This window comes from Gossypium arboreum, chromosome 10 (assembly GCF_025698485.1).
Source record: "Gossypium arboreum isolate Shixiya-1 chromosome 10, ASM2569848v2, whole genome shotgun sequence".
In the NCBI taxonomy this organism is placed as follows: domain Eukaryota; kingdom Viridiplantae; phylum Streptophyta; class Magnoliopsida; order Malvales; family Malvaceae; genus Gossypium; species Gossypium arboreum.
In genome coordinates this window covers 29,855,043-29,879,934 of record NC_069079.1, presented here as the reverse complement: position 1 = coordinate 29,879,934, position 24,892 = coordinate 29,855,043, and the positions used below count along the sequence as shown (strand labels likewise).

The window sequence follows — 24,892 nt, the reverse complement described above, 5'->3', positions numbered from 1 at the left end:
AACCACTACCTGATAAAGATCCTTCTTTTAGGAGTCAAAGGCAAACCGGTTACAAAATCCATGGTAATCTTGTCCCATTTCCACTCGGGCACCATTAGGTTGAAGTAGTCCCGAAGGCACTTGATGTTCAACTTTTACTTGTTGACAGATCAAACACTTGGTTACAAATTCGAAATGTCCTTTTCATACCGCCACCAATACAACTTCTTTAAATCATTATACATTTTGTGCTAACAGGTGAATCGATAAACACCACCGCGCGCCTCATGTAATATTTTCGAATCAATTCATCGCTTTTTGGTACACATATCCTATCTCAAACATCAAGCGATTAAATGTTCGGTCCAACTCGAAAATCTGAGTCGTAACTCGATTCGCATTGAGTTCTCTTGGTTCGCAACTCACTATCATTCTTTTGAGCATCACAAATCAGCTGGAAAAATAATGGTTTAGCCCTCATCTCTGCTAAGATTGACCCATCATCAGACAATGCTAACCCCGTATTCATGGCTCTCAAAGTAAAAAGAAATTTCCTGCTCAATGCGTCAGCAACTACATTTGCTTTTCCTGGATGATAATCAATCACTAGCTAATAATCCTTTAATAATTCAAGCCATCTCCGTTGTCGCAGATTCAAATCCTTTTGATTCATCAAATACTTCAAACTTTTGTGATCAGTAAAAATTCGGCATTTTTCACCATACACATAATGTCGCCAAATCTTCAAGGCAAAGACAATAGCGGGCAATTCCAAATCATGTGTAGGATAGTTCTTCTCATGCGGTTTTAACTGTCTCGAAGCATAAGCTACCACTTTACCCTCTTGCATCAACACACATCCAAGGCCTGTCAATGATGTATCACTATAAATTACGAACTCCTTAATGGGTCAGGCTGTACTAAAATTGGTGCTTCAGTCAATCGTGCTTTCAACTTTTCGAAACTCTGCTGACATTTATCAGTCCATTCAACCTTAACATTCTTTTGCAACAACTTAGTCATAGGAGAGGCAATCATCAAAAATCCCTCAACAAAACGTCTATAATACCCAGCCAAGCCTAAAAAGCTTATAACCTTGGATACATTCTTTGGCTGTTTCCAATCAACGATCGCAGAAATCTTGCTTGGATCCACCCGAATACCATCACCTGAGACTATATGTCCCAAAAATCTGACTTCACGAAGCCAGAACTCACTTTTACTAAACTTAGCAAACAGTTTCTTTTCTCTCAAGATCTGCAATATGGTTCTCAAGTGTTCGGCATGTTCAGACTCATCCCGAGAATAAATTAGAATCCCATTTTCTTAATTAATCCTCGCGGGTAGATTGATTTTTGATTGATTCTATATAAATAGATATAAAATAAAAAATTTCTATTTATTCTAAATCTATAATTTCGAATTTATATTTATAATAAATAAAATTTCGAATTAAAAGTTTTTTAATTTCTAAAATTCTAATAAATATTAGATATTAGTTAGATATTAGAATTCATCTATAAACACTACTACAAACTTATCCAAATATGGCCGAAAGATCCGGTTCATTAAGTCCATAAATATAGCTGGAGCATTTGTTAAGCCGAAAGGCATCACAAGAAACTCATAATGTCCATACCTTGTCCTAAAGGCGGTTTTCGGCACATCCGACTCCTTAACTCTCAACTGGTAGTAACCAAACCTCAAATCGATATTTGAAAACACTGTGGCCCCCTTTAACTGATCGAATAAATCATCAATCCTCGGCAATGGGTACTTGTTCTTTATAGTCACCTTATTAAGCTAATGGTAATCAATGCAAAGTCTCATTGAACCATCCTTCTTCTTTACGAACAATACAGGAGCACTCCAGGGAGAGAAACTCGGTCTCACAAATCCCTTATCTGTTAACTCTTGCAACTGAGCCTTCAATTCTTTTCATTCAGTAGGAGCCATTCTATATGGAGCAATCGAGATCGGTGCAGTACCCGGCAACAAATCAATGGAAAACTCTATCTCTCTGTTCGGAGGCAACCCAGGCAATTCCTCCGAAATACATCCGAAACTCACAGACTATCCAGATCGATTCAAACTTCATTGAGGCAACTCAGTATTCATTACATAAGCCAGATAAGCTTCACACCCTTTCCTCATGTATTTCTATGCAGGCATGTACGAAATCACCATAGGCAATTTATTTGATTCATCTGTTTCAACCCACAGAATTTCTCCATTTTCACATTTCAACTCTAGTGTTTTTTGTTTACAATCTACCTTGGCATCATACAATGTCAACCAGTCCATTCCCAAGATAACGTCAAACTCATCAAATGGTAACAGCATTAGATTAGCCGGAAAACAGTGGCCTTGAATCATTAATGGGCAATTCTTGCAAATCTTGTCAACTAACACATATTGGCCTAAGGGGTTCAACACTTTAATCGTAAACTCAGTAAACTCAACAGGCAACTTTTTATGAGATACTAAATTCATGTAAATATAGGAATGAGTGGACCCGGGATCAATCAATGCAATAACAATAGTATCATAGAGAGAAAATGTACCAGTAATGACATCGGAAGATGATGCATCTTCTCGGGCACGTATAGCATAAGCTCTAGCAGGTGCTCTAGCTTCTGATCTCGCCGCTGAATCTTTCATCGCAGTTTTACTGCTAGTCCCACCTCCAGTATTTCTCGGTAGTCTACCTCTACTAGTGGTGGTCTTCTATCTAACACTCTGAAATCTTTCTTCTTTAACTTTCTCCGAACAGTCTCTAATAAAATGCTCGCGAGAACCGCACCTGAAACAAGCTCGCTCGTTTCCCCAACACTCACCATAATGTTGTCTGCCACATTGCTGACACTCGGGCTTTCTAAGTCGCACATTACCCACACTTGCCACTGAAGTAGCTTGAGCTTTAGACCCAGAATATGCTCTACCACGATCTCTGTGTGAATCCCCAGTTGAAACTGTCATTCAAGGGTTTGCCTCTTTGGACCTCTTTGATTGAGATTGAAATGACTTACTTATCAGCCTTTTTCTGGCATCTCGAGCCTCAATAGCAGCTTTTCTTCTTTCTTTGTTCAATTTTTCGGCTTTAAGAGCTCGGTCAACCAATACTACAAATTCTTTCAACTCTAAAATTCCTACAAGGACTTTAATGTCCTCATTTAGTCCATCCTCAAACCTTCTGCACATAATGGCCTCGGTGGACACACATTCCTGGGCATACCTGTTGAGTCTTACAAATTCACGTTCATACTCTGCCACAGACATCTTGCCCTGCTTCAATTCAAGGAACTCCTTCCGTTTTTGATCAATAAATCGCTGACTTATGTATTTCTTTCTGAATTCTTCCTGGAAGAAATCCCACGTAACTCTTTCTTTTGGCACCACTGCTACCAAAGTCTTCCACCAGTGGTAGGTCGAACCTCTCAAAAGTGATACAGCACACTTTAAGCACTCCTCGGGTGTACATGAGAGCTCATCAAATACACGGGTAGAATTTTCAAGCCAGAACTCCGCTTTCTCAGGATCATCATCGATCTTTGCTCTAAACTCTTCGGCCCCTTGTTTTCGAATCTTGTCAACCGAAGGCTTGTTCGTTCTTACCAAATCTATGCCTTGAGCAGCTACAGGAGTCGTCTGAGGTATGGGAGGGGGTGGAGAAGGTTGAGCATTTGGATTTGCTCGAATAAATTCAGTATACCAATTGTTCATCATTTGGAGAAAGGCATCCCGCGCCTCATCTCCCTGTCTCAATGCCTCAGGTCTACTTTCCACGAGCACGGTCCCTTGTCAAAGGAGCCGGCGACATTAGCAAAGATCATTAGCCGCAGTTCCTTCAGGATCCACTACTATATTAAAACAAAACACGCTTTAGAATAATCAGGAGTCACCACACTATCACAATATTTTTATGGCATGTATAGCTAGACTTTTACACACACTTTATTAGTTCGAGAACTGACTAAACCATAGCTCTGATACCACTAAATGTAACACCCCTTACCCGTATCCGTCGCCGGAATAGGGTACGAGGTATTAACAAATTATAGTATTTATTATTAAATAAAACCCAACAAAAATATGGCGTGCAATTTGATCATGAATCATTATAACATATGCCATTAACAATACAAACCAATTTCAAAGGCTTCGTACAAAATGATTAGTTTGATACTATAAGTAGTATTTTAAACCTAGACAATTATGACACATAACAAAATAACTAAGTCTGCTATACATGCCATATTTCAAAATGTTGAGTTCAGATACCAAGAGTATTGATAGTGCGGGCGGATCTTCAACGATCTCTAACTCCTGTGCTAGCAGGATGACACTATAAGACAAAAGAGAGAAAAGAAAGTAAGCTTATAGCTTAGTAAGTAAGTATATAAATAACAGATAAGGAATCTAATACAACATAACTCAATTATATCATATTTTTAATTTTTTTACTATTTACTCCGGTTTGATCAAACTTTCCCTCCTGCATCATGATCACTAAATAAATCATAACTCGAGTTACGAACCTCGAAATTCAAATCCGTAAAATTTCCCTGAATCTTCTTACTATTTTTTTCTAGAATTTTTGGTTCAGCCAATTAGTACAGTTTATTAGTTAAATTTTCCCCTGTTACTGACTCAACCGATCGACCTCTGTTCACTACGAATTGATTTTATCTCAGTACACAATTCAAATAACCATGAAACCTATTTCATTTAAAACTAGACTCAATAAGGAATTTAGGAATATAAACTATATTTCTTAATTTGTTTTGTACAACTTTTAATGATTTTTCAAAGTTGGAACAGAGGATCACATAGTCATTCTGAGCAAGTCACACACAATTGTAAATATCTCAAAACATAGAATTGCTTTTCTTGCTCTGTTTCTTTTATACGAAACTAGACTCATTAAGCTTTAATTTCACATCTCATTAAACCTCTAATTAAATTCTTTATATTTTTGGTGATTTTTAAAAATCACGTCACTAATACTGTCCAAAACAGTTTTAACGCTAATTTCACTCTTTCACACATTCTTTGTACTAACCTCATTTTAACTTATATATATATATATATATATATATATATCACAAATCATTTTCACTACATTTCATACATCACAAGTATAGGCCCATGACTACAATGTCACCGCAAAGCCATCCCGTTGAACAATTCGGATTAATCCTCGATACTTGATGGTTTCAGTACACAGCCCCACCATCATATTTCATTTAATTCGGCTCTCTTGTACACATGGTGAACACTTAGTACCACTCATGCGACCTAGCCGATTTGTCTCGTAGCTCTCTTGTTTACATGGTGTCCTTCACTTGGAATCACGCATGCGACCTAGCTACATTTATCTCTCACATAGCTCTCTTGTCTACATGGGATACATCCCGTATCACACATGTGACCTAGCTACTACATAGTATCTTGTAGCTTTCTTGTACACATGATGTGCACTCGGCACCATGCATGTGACCTAGCTACGCCCCCTTTATTTTATTCGATCTTTCCGAATGTTCAACCGGGATCTCTCTCTCTATTACTTATTTCCATTCTTCCTATAGTCGATTTATACTTCAACATCATCTAATATATATAATAGGCTGAAATATAAGAATGTAAATGAAATTAATGTATTATTTACGTACAAACTTACCTCGGTGCAAAATATGGGAATTTTGCAATTTAGTCTAAAACTTTCTCCTTCCCCCATTCGAGGTCGATTCCACGCTTTTCTTGATCTATAACAACATATTTAGTTCATTTAACACTCGAACTATTTATTTTAATCCAAAAATCATATTATACAAAAATTACATTTTTGCCCCCTAACTTTTACAAAATTATAATTTTGCCCCAAGGCTTGGAAATTTAATTTCAGCCCTTATTATTATGTTTAATGACCTATTGATCATTTTTCTCTTCTATGGCAACATCAAATTCTCACTCTAACACATAGTTATGAACAATAGGTATTTTTATCGATTATCTTGCTTTTGCTCGTTTCGTTAAAAATCGCTTAGAAAAGATCGTTCTCCTAACTTCAAACATTCATATTCTACCATCAAACAACACAATACATGCCTATCATTCATGGGTAAATTTTTAAACATACACCCTAACTCGAAATAATGGTAGAAATAAGTAAACTGAGCTTCGAGGATTTCAAAAATGTGAAGAACATTAAAAACGGGGCTTGAAATCACTTACTATGAAGCTTGAAAATTGAAGAAACTCTAGCTATGGAGGAGAGTAAATTTCGGCAGCAACTAGTGAAGATGATGACCAATTTTGTGTTATTTTTCCCATTTTATTTCATTGAATATACAAATGACCAAAATGCCCTTACTACTAAACTTTCCAAAAATTCCCTCCATGTCCAACTTTTTCCATAACTTAGGAATGGGTCAAATTGCTATTTAAGACCTCCTAGTTAATATCCCAAAACAATTTCATACTAAAAACTTCTAAAACACGAGTTTTACAATTTATTCGGTTTAGTCCCTAATCTCAACTTAAGCGCTCAATGCATAGAATTTCATCACGAAATTTTCACGAAATCATGAAATCATATCATAAACCCCAAAATAATTATAAAACAATTATTTCTATCCCGAATTTTTGGTCACGAAACCACTATTCTGATTAGGCCCTAATTCGGGTTGTCACAGAAAAGGCCACTTTTGAGGGCTCTTAGGCATTCCAAAGCCTATAAATACACCTTAGAAGAGGAGAAGAGGGGGAACGCAGAGTAAGAAGCAAGAATTACTTAAGGGAAGTCGATTGATCCATCTTAAGAGCCAGATTCATCATCAAGACTGGAGATCTCCCTTCAAGTTCCTTCGAGAGTTTTGGGTTTTCTTATGTTTTGTTATATTTATAGTTTTGAGATGTTTTCCTTCATAGGTATGAACTAAACCCCTAAATACCTAAGGGGAATGAAACCTATGATAGATCTTGTTATTATTATTTGAATTGTATGATAAATATTTGACTTGTTCTTAATTATGTGTTCTTAGTTCTTGTTTTAATATTCTAGGATACTGATTCAAGTTAAGCTCTTATTCAGAGGAGGAATAGACCTTGTCTAAGAGTAAATTTGTCATAATTAATCGGAGTTGATTGCGCGACTAGAGATAGGGTGACAAGATTTTTCCAGATTAGAGTGAAACCTAATAAGAGAATCCATAGATTGAGTTAATGCAATTCTAGGGTGTTAATTAGAAAGAGATTTCAATTATTCAACCTAGAGTTAAACATTATTAGTCTCGAGAGAGAGATAATGATACAACTTAGGGATTTCTCCGGATCAAGTCAAATGAATAAATCGTCTGATTCAGAGTCAAATAACAAGTGAAGTCTAGGTGGATTTGTCCTTAAGTATTGTCTTAATCAATCAAAATTTCCCCAAAAGTATTTTCCCAAGTTTTTCTTTCTGTGCATTCTTAGTTAGTAATTAGTTTAGACAACCAAACCTCTTAAATTTTAGGCTAGATAATTAAAAGGAAGTAAATACTAGTACTCGTAGTTCTTTTGGGTTCGACAATCCGGTCTTGCTGAACTATACTACTGATCGATAGGTACACTTGCCTTAATCGTGATAATAAGTTAGTCTCAAGAACATTTCATTTATAAATCTTTAAAACCTGTTACGAATATCACACATCAAGTTTTTGGCACCGTTGCCGGGGAACTAAGATATTAGGAACACTCGATTTTTATTACTTTAGCCATTTACTTTTACTACAATTTAAATTTTATTCTAATTTTTATTACTAATTCTTCTTTTTCCCCTTTTCTGACAGGTTCTTATAGTTTATGACTAGAAGAAACCCTTCAGGACCATTACTTTTTGACAGTGAGATCGATCACACAGTTCACAGAAACCAAAGAGAAATAAAGCAAAGCTTAAGATACATAGAGAACGAGCAAGAGGACGATATTCAAACCACAACTAAGGAGATGGCTAAAAATCAAGAAAACCTGATACCTCCTGCGATTGTTGTTAATCTAATAAATCAGAATCCTGCTCCGCGCACTATGTATGATTCTGCTTAACCGTCTTTAACAGGAACTGAATCGAGCATAGTTAGGCCTGCTGTAGCTGCAAATACTTTTGAACTAAAACTTAACACAATTCAAATGATACAGCAATTTGTTCAGTTTGATGGTTTACAGGACGAAGATCCCAACGCTCACTTAGCAAACTTTTTAGAACTATGTGATACATTTAAAATTAATGGCATTTCTGATGACGCCATTCGCCTTCGGTTATTCCCTTTTTTCATTAAAAACAAAGCTAAACAGTGGTTGAATTCTTTACTGCGGGGGTCAATCACTACTTGGGAACAAATGACTGAAAAGTTCTTATTAAAATATTTTTCGCTGGCTAAAACGGCTAAATTACGTAATTATATCTCCTCTTTTGTGCAAATGGATTTGGAAACATTCTACGATGCATGGGAGAGATATAAGGACCTTTTGCTAAGATGCCCTCACCATGGGTTACCACTCTGGCTATAGGTTCAAACTTTCATAATGGCCTAAATCCTTTGACTCGACAAATGGTTGACGCAGCTGCTGGTGGAACCATCAATAATAAAACACCTGATGATGCCTATGAATTTAATCCAAGGTAGCCTGCCAAGCAACACTGAATCTAATCCAAGGGAGCAACTCAACGCAATTTCCATTCAAGATGAGGAAGGGCTAGTGGAAAAACCAAGGCCAGAACTAGTGGTAAGCGAAGGTAAGAATGAGGTAGGCCAAAACGAACAAAAATCGGTAAGTCCAGAATATAAACCTCGTGTGCTATACCCCAATGCGACAAGGAAAGACCGCTCAGGTGAAAAATTTGGTAAATTCCTTAAACTTTTAAAGAAACTACATAATAACTTACCATTTATTGAAGCACTTTCACAGATGCCAAACGCAATCAAATTGTTAAAGGAGCTTCTGGCAAATAAACGAAAGTTAGATGAAAGGTCGCATGTGGAGCTGAACGCAGTTTGCTCATCCATTCTTCAGAATAAGCTACCCAACAAACTAAAAGACCAAAGAGTTTTACTATTCCTTATTTAATTGGTAGTTTAGATGTTAATAATGCGTTGGCTGATCTAGGGGCTAGTATCAATGTTATGCCTTACAAATTGTTTAAGCAACTAGGTCTAGGGAAACCCAAACAAACTAGGATGAGTATTCAATTAGCAGATAAAATTGTTAGATTTCCTAGGGGTATTATTGAAGACGTACTCGTTAAAATTGACAAATTTATATTCCCAGTTGATTTTGTTGTTTTAGACATAGAAGAGGATAGTAACGTTCCTTTAATTTTGGGAAAACCCTTTTTAGCAACTGTTAGAACAATTATTGACGTTGGCATAGGTGAACTCACACTTCGTGTAGGAGACGAAACAATCACCCTTCAAGCTCGCAACCCGAACAACACATCGAAAATTGAAGGTAATTGTACAAATTGTTCTAGTAAGACTGATCATACAGTGCAACCTTTTTGGCAGGAAATAAGTTTGAAGGACACACATGAGCCATGTTCAATCCACAACAAAGAGTCTACCCATGAAGAACGAAGGTTACGAATCAAGGAGTTAGATGAATGGCTAACATTTAAACTGAGAAAACACGATAAACCAAAACTACGTCAGAATGAGTGCCTCACCAAATTAACTTAAGGTTGGAGATAAAGTTTCATTAGATGCTGCAGATCCTCACATTGACACTGCCAAACCGAATGAAGAAATTCCTCTTACAGTACTTAGCATTTTCCCATTTGGTACAGTCGAGGTAAGTCATCCCAAATTCGGCACCTTTAAGGTAAACAATACCCGTCTAAAACCTTATTTTGATGGGATTCATAGCAGGAATGAGCAATATAAACTCCTCGAACCACTATGACCATTCACCAGAAAGGTAAGTCGAGCTTAGACTATAAATAAGTGCTTCTCGGGAGGTAACCTAAGCACTAACAATATTAATTTCTTTAAATTTTAGTTTTAACATCTAACATACTAACTAACTCATGGAACGTAGGCTTTCTAAAGCACACACGGCCAGGCACACGGGCGTGCCTTAGGCCGTGTGAAAACAGGGCGAAATTTTCCCCAACACGGGATGTGATAAGTCACCACGACGTGCATTAGGACCATGGGCGAATCTGCCAAAACAATGCGGGCGTGTGACATGCCAGTGTCGTAGAACCGTGGTTAAACCTGAGAAAATAGCACAGGCATTCGCCACGCCCGTGTCTAAAACCCATGGTCGAACTTGTCAGATTAACATCGGCGTAGGCCTACATACACAGGCTTGGGAGAAGTGATCGAAGACAGACACGGCCGTGTGCACCCACACGCCCAAGGAACACGGGCATGGGCCAAATATCTGACGCGTCCAAATTCAAAATTCATGAATCACACGGGCAAAAATTGGGGAACACGGGCGTGTCCTCTGGCTGTGTGTCTCAAAATCTATAAATACCCTTCACTATTCATCATCTTCTTCACCCAAAATCCCTAACCCTAGCCGCTGCAAGTCCACACGGCCTCCCTGCCATGGCCATGCGCCATATCAAACTCTATTTTCGACACCCATTCTCATCCTTTTAGCATTTGTTTACTCTTTTCTCTCTATTTCCTTCATCCCTTTTAATAATTTTATGATTCTTATGGTTTTATTTGGCATATTTTTTATTTTTATTCATAGTTCTCACTGTAGTCATGCTTGTCGTTTATTCTTTGCCATTTTAGTCAATGCTTTCTGATACATTCATTCTTTTCGTGTGTTCCCATAAGAGTCTAGTTCAGTCATTTTATTTTGAAAATAATCATGCTTTTATTATGTCAATTGCTATATAAACTTCTATCATTTAGATTAAACTACTGAGTATTGTTGGTTGGACTGGTTAGTTTAACTATATTCATGATTACTTCTTAAGTTAATTATTTATGTTATATTCTTTGTTCTTCTTGCAGGTATACCATGTCAAGCTCACATGGCAAGAAAACTGTCATTCCCACTTCGAAAAAGTAGAAAGAGGCGTCTTCCTCAGACCCTACCGCGAAAATTTGCCACCCATACCTCCAATTTCCACCCGACAATCAAGAGGAACTATACCAAATTCTACGGGCCCGACCTTTAGGTGTGGGCCACTGCATTGACTGGATAGTGCTTGAACAAGTCTAGTTGGCTGACGATGTACGAGCACTCCTGACAATCGATCCATGGGACCTCCTCTTTGAGATCATCGAGCCAACGTACCTTAAGCTCACACTTGAACTTTGCTCGACATTCCATGTTCAAGATGTCATGACCAACTTTGATGATCCTGGAATAGTCTCGTTCCGTCTCGGTGGTTTAGTCCGCCAGTTGAGTGTGCCCGAGTTCGGTATAGCTTTGGGCTTGTACACAGAAGAGTTTATGGATTAGAACGACCTTGACACTCTCTGTCGCCATATTCACTATTTTTCCTCGAAGTGCTGGTATGCTTTGGTCCCCGGTTTAGCCACTTACTACCCGAGCCACTCCAAGGCATCGGCTCTCTCTCCCTCCTTGCGATACGTACACACCATCTTGGCACATACTTTGACAGGACGTCAAGAGAGCACCGGCATCGTCAACACTCACAATGCTTACTTTCTATAGAGCATGGCGAGTGGGCATGTACTCGACCTCGCCTATTTTATTACCCTCGCCATTCGCCACCAGATGGAGCGACATCAGAGGGGGGTCATCTCAACTGGCCCCTACGTGACTCGACTGGCACGGCACTTCAGGCTCCTCAACACAGCAGGCCAATCATCCTCCCTTACTCTTATTGGCCAGATGTCCCCACAAGGCATCTCGAGCATGTTCAGTATGAGGATGATCAAGAAGCCCCGAGGAACCCACCCTCCTTAGTATCGCCTCTCCCAATTAGTCGAGGAGGGAGACCTTGAGAACATTACTGATGATGTCCCTCCACGTCATGAGGACCTACCGTCTCAGCCACCACCACCCTCTCATCCAGTTCATGCGGCGACTTCGTACGCTGACATCTCTGAGCGCCTTACCCGATTCGAGCAACAGTATTTTTAGTGGTTCGATAACATTGATGCTACTTTACAGCAAATTTGTCAACACTTCCAGATCTCATTGTGACAACCCGAATTAGGGCCTAATCGGAATAGTGGTTTCGTGACCACAAATCCGAGATAGAAATAATTGTTTTATAATTATTTTGGGGTTTATGATATGATTGCATGATTGTGTGAAAATTTCGTGATGAAATTCTATGCCTAAAGTGCTTAAATTGAAAGTAGGGATTAAATCGAATAAGTTGCAAAATTTGCATCCCGTAAGTTTTAATATGAAATTGTTTTGGAATATTAATTAGGAGGTCTTAAATAGCAATTTGACCAATTTTAAGTTCATGGACAAAATTAGGACATGGAAGGAATTTTTGAAAGTTTAGTAAGGAGGGCATTTTGGTCATTTGGATATTAAATGAAATAAAATGGGAAAAATAACACAAAATTGATCATCATCCTCCTTAGTTGCTGCCGAATTCTCCCTCTCTCCATAGCTAGGGTTTCTTCAATTTTCAAGCTCCATAGTAAGTGATTCCAAGCCCCGTTTTTAATGTTCTTTACGCTTTTGGAATCCCTAAGCTCGATTAAGCTTATGCTAGTAATAATTTAACCTAGGGTTCACATTTGGAAAAATACCCATAGGTGAAATTTGTGTATTTTAATGTTTTATGATAGAATATGAGGTTTTAAATTATGTTAAATAACTTGTGCTACTCGGTTTTAAGTGAAAACGAGTAAAAGCAAGATAATCGGTAAAAATACCTATTGTACATAACTATATGATAGAGTGAGAATTTGATGTTGTTGTAGAAGAGAAAATGTTCAGCATATCATAAAATATAAGAATAAGGGCTGAAATTAAATTCCGAGCCTAGGGGCAAAATTGTAACTTTGAAAAGTTAGGGGCAAAATGTAATTTTTCCATGATGTGATTTTTGGATTGAAATAAATAGTATGAGTATTAAATGAGCTAAATGTGTTATTATAGATCAAGAAAGACGCGAATTGATCTCGAACAGGGGAAGGAAAAGTTTTGGACTAAATTGCAAAATTTCCACATTTTGCACCAAGGTAAGTTTGTATGTAAATATTACAATAATTTCATGTACATTCTTATATTTCAGCCTATTATATAAATATACTAGCTGATGTTAAAATATAAATCGACTATTGGAAGAATGGAAATAAATATAGAGAGAGAGATCCTGTTGAACATTCTGAGAGATCGAATGAAATAGAGGAGCGTAGCTAGGTCACATGTATGATGCCGAGTGCACATCATGTGTACAAGAAAGCTACGAGACACCTCAGTAGTAGCTAGGTCACATGTGTGATACGAGATGTATCCCATGTAGACAAGAGAGCTACGTGAAAGATAAATGTAGCTAGGTCGCATGCGTGATTCCAAGTGAAGGACACCATGTAGACAAGAGAGCTACGTGAAAGATAAATGTAGCTAGGTCGCATGCGTGATTCCAAGTGAAGGACACAATGTAGACAAGAGAGCTACGAGACAAATCCGTTGGGTCGCATGAGTGGTACTAAGTGTTCACCATGTGTACAAGAGAGCCGAACTAAACGAAGTATGATGGTGGGGTGTGTGTCAAACCATTAAATATCGAGGATTGATCCGAATTGTTCAACGGGATGGTTTTGTGGTGATATTGTGGTTTGGACCTACACTTATGGTGAATGAAATGTGGTGAAAATGATTTGTGGTATATACATATATAAGATAAAATGAGGTTAGCATAAAGAATGTGTGAAAGAGTGAAATTAGCATTAAAACTGCTTTTAGATGGTAGCAGTGATGTGATTTTGAAAAATCACCAAAAATAGGAGGAATATAATTAGAGGTTGAATGAGATGTGAAATTAAAGTTTAATGAGTCTACTTTCATATAAAAGAAACAGAGCAAGCAAAGGAATTCTATATTTTGAGATATTTACAATTGTATGTGACTTGCTCAGATGAATACGTGATCCCCTGTTCCAACTTTGAAAAATCATTAAAATTGTACAAAGCAAATTAAGAAATATAGTTTACATGCCTAAATTCCTTATTGAGACTAGTTTTAAATGAAACAGACTTGTGGTTGTTTGAATTGTGTCTTGAGAGAAATTCAATTTGTAGTGAACAGAGGTCGATCAATGAAGCCGTGTAACAGGGAAACTTTAACTAATAAACTGTACTAATCGGGTGAAACTTTAACTAAAAAGCTTTATGAGTCTAGATTCGTGGAAATTTTACGGATTTGAATTTGAGTTTTGTAACTCGAGTTATGATTTATTTAGTGAATATGACGCACAGAGACGGCTTAAACAAAGTGGAATGAATAGTGAAGTTAAAGTAGATATACTTGAATTGTTGTGTAAACATGTTAGATTTTTTTTAATTAGTATTTACATACTTACTTATTAAGCTATAAGCTTACTTTGTTTCTCTCTTTTTCTTATAGTGTTCTTTCTACTTGCTCAGAGTTAAGGATCGTGAAGATCTACCCGCACTATCATACTTTAGGGTATTTGAACTAAACGTTTTGAATTATGGCATGTATAGTAGGCTTAATTATTTTGTTACGTGTCATATTTGTCTAGGTTTAAAATATTAGTTACAAGATTTTCGACCAGCTAATTTTTACAAGCCATTAAAGTTGGCTAATATTGTTCAAGACATATATTATACGATGCACTATCAAATTGGATGACATATTTATATTTCGGTTATGTTTAATGGTATGTGTTATGTTCGTAATACCTTGTATCCTATTCCTACGATTAGTAACGGGTAAAGGGTGTTACATTTAGTGGTATCGAGCTATGGTTTAGTCGGTTCTCGGACTAATAAAGTGTGTGTAAAAGTCTAGCTATACATGCCATAAAAATATTGTGATAGTGTGGTGACTCTGATTATTCTAAACGTGTTTTGTTTTAATATAGTAATGGATCCTCAAGGAACTGCGGTGATGATGTTGCTAGTAATGCCGGCTCCCGCACAAGGGACCGCTACTGTGGAAAGTAGACTGAGACATTGAGACAAGGAGATGAGGCTCGGATGCCTTTCTCCAAATGATGAACAATTGGTATCTTGAATTTATTCGAGCAAATCCAAATGCTCAACCTCCTCCACCCCTCCTATACCTCGGACGATTCTCAGAATGCCAAGGTATAGATTTGGTAAGAATGAACAAGCCTCCGGTTGACAAGATTCAAAACAAGGGTCAAGAGTTTAGAGCAAAGGTCGATGATGATCCCGAGAAAGCGGAATTCGGCTTGAAAATTCTACCCGTGTATTTGATGAGCTCTCATGTACACCCGAGGAATGCTTAAAGTGTCAGATCACTTTTGAGAGATTCTCGCTTATCACTGGTGGAAGACTTTGGTTGCAGTGGTGCCAAAAGAAAAGTTACTTGGGATTTCTTCCGGAAGAATTTAGAAAGAAATACATAAGTCACGATTTATTGATCAAAAACGGAAGGAGTTCCTTGAATTGAAGCAGGGAAAATGTCGTAGCAGAGTATGAACGCGAATTTGTAAGACTCAAGCAAGTATGCCTGTGAATGTGTGTCCACCGAGGCCATTATGTGTAGAAGATTTGAAGATGGGCTGAATGAGGACATTAAAGTGCTTGTAGGAATTTTGGAGTTGAAAGAATTTGTAGTATTGGTTGATCGAGCTCTTAAAGCCAAGAATTGAACAAAGAAAGAAGAAAAGTCGTTATTGAGGCCCGAGATGTCGAAAAAGACAGATAAGCAAGCCATTTCAATCTCAACCTAAGAGGTCCAAAGAGACAAACCCTCGAATGACAGGTTTCAATTGGGGATTCACACAGAGATCGTGGTAGAGCATATTCGGGTCTAAAGCTCAAGCTACTTTGGCAAGTGTGGGTAATGTCGACCTAGAAAGCCCGAGTGTCGAGAATGTGGCGGTGCAACATTATGGTGAGTGTTGGGGATCGAGCGAGCTTGTTTCAAAGCGGTTCTCGCGAGCATTTTATTAGAGATTGTCCGGAGAAAGTTAAAGAAGAAAGATTTCAGAGTGCTAGACTGAATACCACCGCTAGTAGAGGTAGACCACCGAGAAATACTGGAGGTGGGACTAGTAGTAAACTGTGATGAAAGATTTAACGGCAAGATCGAAGCTAGAGCACCGCTAGAGCTTATGCTATACGTGCCCGAGAAGATGCATCATCTCCCGATGTTATTACTGGTACATTTTCTCTCTATGATACTATTGTTATTGCATTGATTGATCCCGGGTCCACTCATTCCTATATTTGCATGAATTTAGTATCCAATAAAAAGTTGCTGTTGAATTTATCGAGTTTACGATTAAAGTGTCAAACCCTTAGGCCAATATGTGCTAGTTGACAAGGTTTGCAAGAATTGCCCATTAATGATTCAAGGTCACTGCTTTTCCTACCAACTTGATGTTGTTACCATTTGGTGAGTTTGACGTTATCTTGGGAATGGACTGGTTAACATTGTATGATGCTAAGGTAGATTGTAAACAAAAGACACTAGAGTTGAAATGTGAAAATGGAGAAATTCTGTGGGTTGAAACAGATGAATCAAATAAATTGCCTATGGTGATTTCACACATGTCCGCACGTAAATACATGAGAAAAGGGTGTGAAGCTTATCCGCTTATGTAATGAATATTGAGTTGCCTCAACTGAAATTTGAATCAGATCGATAGTCTGTGAGTTTCCGGATGTATTTCCGAGGAATTGCCCGGTTGCCTCCGAACGAGAGATAGATTTTGCCATTGATTTGTTGCCTGCATCGCACCGATCTCGATTGCTCCATATAGAATGGCTCGATGAATTAAAAGAATTGAAGGCTTAGTTGCGGAGTTAACGACAAGGGATTTGTGAGACCGAAGTTTCTCTCCCCGGGTGCTCTGATTATTCAGAAGAAGAAGGATGGTTCAATGAGACTTTGCATTGATTACCTTCACTTAATAAGGTGACTATAAAGAACAAGTACCGCTGTCGAGGATTGATGATTTATTCGATCGCTTAAAGGGGCCACAGTGTTTTCAAAGATTGATTTGAGGTCCGTTACTACCATTTGAGAGTTAAGGAGTCGATGTGTAAAACCGCCTTTAGGACAAGTTATGGACATTATGAGTTTCTTGTGATGCCTTTCGGCTTAACAAATGCTCCAGCTATATTTATGGACTTAATGAATCGGATCTTCCGACCATATTTGGATAAGTTTGTAGTAGTGTTTATAGATGACATTTTAATTTATTCTTGAGATGAGTCTGAACATGCCGAACACTTGAGAACTATATTGCAGATCTTGAGAGAAAAGAAATTGTTTGCCAAGTTTAGTAAAAGTGAGTTCTGGCTTCGTGAAGTCGGATTTTGGGGCATATAGTCTCGGTGATGGTATTCGGTGGATCCAAGCAAGATTTCTGCGATCGTTGATTGGAAACCGCCAAGAATGTATCCGAGGTTAGAAGCTTTTAGGCTTAGCCGGTATTATAGACGTTTTGTTGAAGGATTTTCGATGATTGCCTCTCCTATGACTAAGTTGTTGCAAAAGAATGTTAAGTTTGAATGGACCGATAAATGTCAACAAAGTTTTGAAAAATTGAAAGCACGATTGATTGAAGCACCAATTTTAGTACAGCCCGAGTCGGAAAGGAGTTCGAATTTATAGTGATGCATCATTGATGTGCCTTGGATGTGTGTTGATGCAAGAGGGTAAAGTGGTAGCTTATGCTTCGAGACGCTTAAAACCGCATGAGAAGAACTATCCTACACATGATTTGGAACCGTCATTGTTGTTTTTGCCTTGAAGATTTGGCGACATTATTTGTACGGTGAAAATGCCGAATTTTACCGATCACAAAAGTTTGAAGTACTTGATGAATCAAAAGGATCTGAATCATGACAAATAAGATGGCTTGAATTATTAAAGGATTATGATTTAGTGATTGATTATCATCCGGAAAAGCAAATGTAGTTCTTGACGCCTTGAGCGTAAAATTTCTTTTTACTTTGAGAGCCATGAACACGGGTTAGCATTGTCGATGATGGGTCAATCTTAGCGAGATGAGAGCTAAACCGTTATTTCTCTAGTTGATTTGTGATGCTCAAAAGAATGATAGTGAGTTGCGGATCAAGAGAACTCAATGCGAATCAAAGTTACGACTCGATTTTCGAGTTGGACCAGATGACTGCTTGATGTTTCGAGACAGGATATGTGTCTTGAAAAACGATAAATTGATTCGTAAAATATTACATGAGGCGCACAATGGTCATTTATCGCTCATCTGGTAGCACAAAAATGTATAATGATTTAAAGAAGTCAGATTGGTGGCTGTGTATGAAAAGGACATTTCTGAATTTGTAACCAAGTGTTTGATCATCAACAAGTAAAAGTTGAACATCAAGTGCCTTTAGGATTACTTCAACCCAGTAATGGTGCCCGAGTGGAAATGGGACAAGATTACCATGGATTTTGTAACCGGTTTGCCTTTAACTCCTAAAAAGAAGGATCTTTGTTTGGGTAGTGGTTGATAGATTAACAAAGTCACCCACTTTATACCAAGACGCATCGATTACTCACTTGATAAATTAGCCGAATTATATATTGCTGAAATTGTGAAGTTGCACTGAGTACCTATATCTATAATATCGATAGAGATCCAAGATTTACCTCGAGATTTTGGAAAAGTTACAAGAAGCTTTGGGTACAAAATTGAACTTTAGTACCGCATTTCATCCACAAACAGATGGTCAAATGGAAAGAGTAATCCGTACTCAAGATATGCTTAGATGTTGTGTTTTAGAATTTGGAGGTAGTTGGGAGAAATATCTATCTTTGATTGAGTTTGCCTACAATAACAGCTTATCAATCAAGTATACAAATGGCACCGCATTTAAGCCTTGTATGGTCGTAAGTGTCGAACTCCTTTATATTGGACCGAGCTTAGTGAGAAAGCAGATTCATGGAGTTGATCTAGTTAAAGAAACCGAAGAGAAAATAAAAGTAATTCGGATTGCTTGAAAGTCGCTTCAGATCGACAAAAGTCATATGCGATTTAAAAAGAAAAGAGATTGAATTTCGGTGGGTGATAAAGTGTTCTTGAAGGTGTCACCATGGAAAAGATTTCGAGATTTAGTCGAAAAGGCAAGTTGAGTCCGCGTTTTATTGGGCCGTCTGAGATTCTTGAGAGAATTGGACCGATGGCATATCGGTTGGCCTTACCGGCAGAGTTAGAAAGAATTCATAACGTGTTTCATGTATCAATGTTATGACGTTATCGTTCGATCCTTCACATGTGATTTCCCAATAGAAATTGAGATTCGATCGGATATGACCTATGAGGAGAAACCAATAAAGATTTTGGCTCGAGAGGTTAAACAGCTTAAGAAATAAAAGTATAGCTTTAGTGAAAGTATTGTGGCACAGACATGGGATAGAAGAGGCTACGTGGGAACCCGAGGAAGCTATGAGGAAACAAGACCCAAACCTCTTTTTAGGTAAGATTTTCTGGGACGAAAATCTCAAAAGGGGGAGAATTGTGACAACCCAATTAGGGCCTAATCGGAATAGTGGTTTCGTGACCACAAATCCGAGATAGAAATAATTGTTTTATAATTATTTTGGGGTTTATGATATGATTGCATGATTGTGTGAAAATTTCGTGATGAAATTCTATGCCTAAAGTGCTTAAATTGAAAGTAGGGATTAAATCGAATAAGTTGCAAAATTTGCATCCCGTAAGTTTTAGTATGAAATTGTTTTGGAATATTAATTAGGAGGTCTTAAATAGCAATTTGACCAATTTTAAGTTCATGGACAAAATTAGGACATGGAAGGAATTTTTGAAAGTTTAGTAAGGAGGGCATTTTGGTCATTTGGATATTAAATGAAATAAAATGGGAAAAATAACACAAAATTGATCATCATCCTCCTTAGTTGCTGCCGAATTCTCCTCTCTCCATAGCTAGGGTTCTTCAATTTTCAAGCTCCATAGTAAGTGATTCCAAGCCCGCTTTTAATGTTCTTTACGCTTTTGGAATCCTAAGCTCGATTAAGCTTATGCTAGTAATAATTTAACCTAGGGTTCACATTTGGAAAAATACCCATAGGTGAAATTTGTGTATTTTGATGTTTTATGATAGAATATGAGGTTTTAAATTATGTTAAATAACTTGTGCTACTCGGTTTTAAGTGAAAACGAGTAAAAGCAAGATAATCGGTAAAAATACCTATTGTTCATAACTATATGATAGAGTGAGAATTTGATGTTGTTGTAGAAGAGAAAATGTTCAGCATATCATAAAATATAAGAATAAGGGCTGAAATTAAATTCCGAGCCTAGGGGCAAAATTGTAACTTTGAAAAGTTAGGGGCAAAATGTAATTTGTCCATGATGTGATTTTTGGATTGAAATAAATAGTATGAGTATTAAATGAGCTAAATGTGTTATTATAGATCAAGAAAGACGAAATTGATCTCGAATCTGGGAAGGAAAAAGTTTTGGACTAAATTGCAAAATTTCCACATTTTGCACCAAGGTAAGTTTGTATGTAAATATTACAATAATTTCATGTACATTCTTATATTTCAGCCTATTATATAAATATACTAGCTGATGTTAAAATATAAATCGACTATTGGAAGAATGGAAATAAATATAGAGAGAAATCCCAGTTGAACATTCTGAGAGATCGAATGAAATAGAGGAGCGTAGCTAGGTCACATGTATGATGCTTGAGTGCACATCATGTGTACAAGAAAGCTACGAGACACCCAGTAGTAGCTAGGTCACATGTGTGATACGAGATCTATCCCATGTAGACAAGAGAGCTACGTGAAAGATAAATGTAGCTAGGTGCATGCGTGATTCCAAGTGAAGGACACCATGTAGACAAGAGAGCTACGTGAAAGATAAATGTAGCTAGGTCGCATGCGTGATTCCAAGTGAAGGACACCATGTAGACAAGAGAGCTACGAGACAAATCGGTTGGGTCGCATGAGTGGTACTAAGTGTTCACCATGTGTACAAGAGAGCCGAACTAAACGAAGTATGATGGTGGGGCGTGTCTTTGAAACCATTAAATATCGAGGATTGATCCGAATTGTTCAACGGGATGGTTTTGTGGTGATATTGTGGTCTGGACCTACACTTATGGTGAATGAAATGTGGTGAAAATGATTTGTGGTATATACATATATAAGATAAAATGAGGTTAGCATAAAGAATGTGTGAAAGAGTGAAATTAGCATTAAAACTGTTTTTAGATGGTAGCAGTGACGTGATTTTGAAAAATCACCAAAATAGGAGGAATATAATTAGAGGTTGAATGAGATGTGAAATTAAATTTTAATGAGTCTACTTTCATATAAAAGAAACAGAGCAAGCAAAGGAATTCTATATTTTGAGATATTTACAATTGTATGTGACTTGCTCAGGATGAATACGTGATCCCTGTTCCAACTTTGAAAATCATTAAAAATTGTACAAAGCAAATTAAGAAATATAGTTTACATGCCTAAATTCCTTATTGAGACTAGTTTTAAATGAAACAGACTTCAGGGTTGTTTGAATTGTTTACTGAGAGAAATTCAATTTGTAGTGAACAGAGGTCAGATCAGTCGAGCTGTGTAACAGGGAAACTTTAACTAATAAACTGTACTAATCGGCTGAACCAAAATTATAGAAAAAATTAGCAAAAATCTTTATGAGTCTAGATTCAGGAAATTTTACAGATTTGAATTTCAAGTTTTGTAACTCGAGTTATGATTTATTTAGTGAATATGACGCAGCAGAGACAGCTTAAACAAAGTGGAATGAATAGTGAAGTTAAAGTAGATATACTTGAATTGTTGTGTAAACATGTTAGATTTTTTTTAATTAGTATTTACATACTTACTTATTAAGCTATAAGCTTACTTTGTTTCTCTCTTTTGTCTTATAGTGTTCTTCGCTTGCTCAGAGTTAAGGATCGTGAAGATCTACCCGCACTATCATACTTTAGGGTATTTGAACTAAACGTTTTGAATTATGGCATGTATAGTAGGCTTAATTATTTTGTTACGTGTCATATTTGTCTAGGTTTAAAATATTAGTTACTGAAGACTCGACCAGCTAATTTGTACAAGCCATTAAAGTTGGCTAATATTGTTCAAGACATATATTATACGATGCACTATCAAATTGGATGACATATTTATATTTCGGTTATGTTTAATGGTATGTGTTATGTTCTGGTAATACCTTGTATCCTGTTCCGGCGACGGTAACGGGTAAGGGGTGTTACACTTCCAGATCTCATCGCCACCCCCACCTCGTCGATCGCGTGATTCGTAACAAGTAATAAATATTTATAATGAAGATCAAACCTAGACTAACTATTATCACGATGAAAAGGCAAGTGCACCTATCGAACAATAGTATAGTAATGGGAAGACCGAATATTGTACCTAAGGGAACCAAAAGTACTAGTAATAACTATCTTTTTATTATCTAACCTAGAAATAAAGAGGGGTTGTTTATTAAACTAATTAACTAAACTAATTAACTAATTAAACTAAAGTAAAGAGAAGAGTTGGAAAAAGACTTGAAGAAAATTAATTTGATAAAGACGACACCCAAGGAGGAATCCACCTAGATTTCACTTGTTATCTGACTCTGAACCAGAAGATTTATTCACTTGACTTGATCCGTGAGACTCCCTAACCTATGTTATTATCTCTTTCGAGACTAATAATGTCTAAACCTCAGTTGAATTAATCGAAATTTCATTCTTAATTAAAACCCTTAGGGAAGCAGTAAATCGATCTATAGACTCCCATATTAGGTTTCACCCTAATCTGGCAAAATCTCGTAACCCTATTTCTAGGCGTTCGATCAACTCCGCTTAATTATGCCAAATCTACTCTTAGACAGGGACTTTTGCTCCTTTGCATAAGCACATCAAATCATGAATTAATACCTGGAATATTAACTCAAGAATTAAGACACATAATTAAGAACAAATCAAGTATTTATCATATAGTTCAGATAATAATAACAAGATCCATCATAGGTTTCAACCCCCTTAGGTATCGAAGGGGTTTAGTTCATAATAAGATAAGAGTACATCTCAAAAGTATGAAAAGAACAAAACATAAAGAAAACTCTAAAACCCCTGAAGGAATTCTGAGAGAGATCTTCAGTCTTGGAGTAGCTCCGGCTTTTGGGGTGGATCGTCTGGCTTCCTTCAAGTAATTCCTAGCGTATGGTTCTGTATTCCAGAGAAGTTCTGGAAGAGGGCCCCTTTCTAAGTCATACTTAGGGTGTTTATATAGGCTTTGGATTGGCTTTCTTCCTCCCTAAGTATCCTTTTCCATGTAAAATACAACTCTTTGAGAAAACGAACACGCCCGTGTGCCACGGCCGTGTGACGTGATTACCACATCGTGTTTGATCCATTAATTTGCACATGACTATGTGGGTCAATGGCCAGGCCATGCGAATCGTGAAAGCCCTTGGCCAACACCCTCGAAAGACACGGGTGTGTGAGCAGTTCGTGTGGAAAGGCTTAGGCCGTGTCATCTTCTCGATTTGGTCCGTTTTGTCCCTTTTTAGCTCATTTTTTGCTCCTTTTGACTCTTGGTGCTCTCTTGAGTACAAAACATGAAATAACCGAATTAAAAGTTCCAAAATCCAAAAATCTAGTGATAAACATCCATAAACATGCTAAGTATTTGGGGTAAAAATATGTATAATTTGGCATTTATCAAATACACCCACACTTAAGCATTTGCTTGTCCTCAAGCAAAACTTTCATTTATTGCTAGAATTCCTTCCTTTCAATCACACAATCATTACTGATAATGTTACAAACTATTCCATGGAAAATCATACAGTGAGAATTCAACCATAGGGGCATTAAAAGCCTCAAACAATCTAAATTGAATATTTTGATAATAAAATTATAGGTAATCTCCTTCCTCTAAGTAATTGGCTTTAGTCCTAAATATACAAGAGATGACATCCTTACTAACGATTCACTCAAATCACACAAAGTGTTTAAAGTTCAAGATTAAGCACTCGGTTGTCTAACATGAGAAGTTATTACCATAGGCTTGCATGAAAATCAAATCTCCACCACTTGTAAATGATATGATACACAAATCAAAAGGTCTTTGTATGGTTGTAATGGGGTTTAGGGGACGGGTATAGATACAAGCTGAAGAGACAAAGGTTAAAATCGAGATAATTTCAATATATTACCCCACTATCAAAAACTTAATTATTGAATCACAAACAAATATCTAGAACTATATTACATGAGCTCATGACAACTTTAGCTTGCTGAGGATTAAAATAACAATACTGAGAGTTTTTTTTTTGTTTCAAGAACAAAACAAGTCAATACAATATAAAAATCATACTTTATGATTCAGTAACAAAAAATGGTGAACATAGTGAGGTAACAATATTAAATTTAATCTCGATAAAAAAAAGTAAATTAATTAAGAGGATTTCAACAATAATGGGTTAATGGGTTAATGATAAGGGTTAATTAGTAAAAAAGTTTAGTAGGCTCAAAAGAGGTTCACTAAGGGTTTAATTATGTGGGAAGGCTTTTTATGGAATAAGTGGGTTAAATCCTAAGTGCCTTTATCATCTCAGTATATCAACTCGTACGTGTGATCTCGACATGTATAATTGAAGCAAGTTCTAGAATAATAGTTCAATGTTGACACACTCAAACCACAAAATAAGTGAGCAAGAAAGAAAGCTTATATGCTCAAAAAGCTCAAAAATCTCACGAAAAATTTGGGTTTGTGATGTCAT

General features: G+C 37.0%; 1 non-coding gene across 1 annotated transcript; it reads right to left on the bottom strand.

Moving 5' to 3' along the window:
• Positions 1 to 8,403: 8,403 nt before the first annotated feature.
• On the bottom strand, positions 8,404 to 8,510 carry LOC128282679 (small nucleolar RNA R71). The gene has a single exon (XR_008273033.1). It is a non-coding gene; the product is annotated as a small nucleolar RNA R71 (small nucleolar RNA).
• Between the last annotated feature and the right edge of the window lie 16,382 nt (positions 8,511 to 24,892).